Genomic DNA, 1,778 nt, shown 5'->3' with positions numbered 1-1,778 from the left:
TTCAGCGCGGGTGTCTCTCCCGGGCACGTCGAGCCGTCTAGAGGAACCCTCTTCCCCCGGCTTCACGGCCCAGAGGACGCACGGCTCTCTCCCCTCGAGAGCCTGTTTCGTCGCCCGCGCGGGGAACGCAAAGTGCTGGGGTAGTCACCGCCACTTCACACCGAGGAACATCTCATCTCGCCCTCCAGGTCGTGAGCGCACCCAGTCCGCTCACTGAGGCCGAAAGCTTCAGACCTCCGTGGGCCCTGGTGGGTAAGGGGGCACGGAGATGAGCGTAAGAGACTCGTAGAACATTTTTAGTCCGGGCATGGCACAGGGCCTCCAAGCCCCACGTAACCTTTGCAGCCCTCCCACCCCACTTTCTCATTCCTGCGGCTGAGCCCTGGTGTTATCCGCCTGGGGCGGGATTTAAAACTGTATTCAACAAAGCTGGGGTGGTCTTTAAACTGCAACCTTGGATCCAAAGGCCCTACCTTACTGAGGGAAGGCAGTTTGCCCTACAAAAAGGCTTCTGGGAGGAGCTGCCTAAGGCAGGAAGGGACTGGCAGACCAGGAGGTGCCGCTTTTGACTGGGGCCAGTTCTCGAGGTCGACCCGACTGCATAGGCAGCCAGTAGGGGGGAGAATAGACCGGTCTGTGTGATTTGCATCACCTGAGTTGCGGTTTCCTAAGAGTTATTACGTTGACCAAAATAAAAAGTGGTTTCTGGAAAACTGGTCAGCTGTTGAGTAAAAACTGCTGGGATTAAACCCAGCGCCCACCGCTGGAGGAAGTGGGGTCATCGAGAAAGGTAGGGACCCTGTGTAAAAAGGCTGGTGAAGTGTTCCCCTCTTCCAAAGATGGATGGATTAGTGAATTGGGCTCTCTCACCAATCCATTAAGGCCTGGTTCTGCCCAGCCTCCCTTGCTACATCCGCTGGGAATCCTCAAGTGGAGTGTGGGGGGGCGGGGGGAAAGGCCAACTTCCCTCTCTGGGCCCCAGGAGGGAGCTGACATAAAAAAAGATCACCTCCTGCACCTTTCTTCACAATGAGATACCAATTAGCAACCACCTCTCACCCGCAGGGGCACAAGGAAGCATCCAGAGTAGCTGAGCTGACCCAAGCCCCTCCCGCACCTGGACAGGCCATGCTTCAGGAAGTGCCTGGCTGTTCAAGGGCCAGCCGGTGCAGCTCCGGGGCGCCCAAGTCCTGCACCTTTTCATTGCCCCCCTCCCTGTTCTATGGTTCCCCATCCTTGTCCAGTTTGACCTCAGGGACCCACCAGCCAAAGGAGATTGCATCTTCCCCCAGGGAAGCTTCTCACCAACTAGACAGCTTGGAGAGCAATCTGAGGATCCCACTGGAGGTTGGGTCCCTTGCTTTTCAAGCACCCAAAACGCACCCCGTTCTTCACACTGTTCCACAATGTGTATATAACACAGATACTGGCATGAACTTAGGCCAGCTTAACGAAGATGTATCAAATGGGGCAGCAGTGAGAGATACTCTGTTGAGAGGACTCATTGGTCTGGTGCTTCCTGTTACCTCATCCTGCCTGTCTCTAAGGCAGAGCAAGCACAACAAAGAGGTGCTCAGAGCCAGAAGTGTCCCTGTTCCCATGACCCACCATACTTGGCCTAATACAGAGCTTGACAAGCAAAGGACCCACTCTCTGGAATTTCCTAGGGACTGCCTTACTGATTTGTCTTCAAATACACAGCCCTGCTCCAGAGCCTATGACTAGATACACCCCCAGCCTGACTTGGACCACTTGGGCTCCTTGGGGCAGACAGCCAA

Source organism: Mandrillus leucophaeus, unplaced genomic scaffold (assembly GCF_000951045.1).
Source record: "Mandrillus leucophaeus isolate KB7577 unplaced genomic scaffold, Mleu.le_1.0 Scaffold67, whole genome shotgun sequence".
Lineage (NCBI taxonomy): Eukaryota > Metazoa > Chordata > Mammalia > Primates > Cercopithecidae > Mandrillus > Mandrillus leucophaeus.
This window is presented reverse-complemented; position numbering follows the sequence as displayed.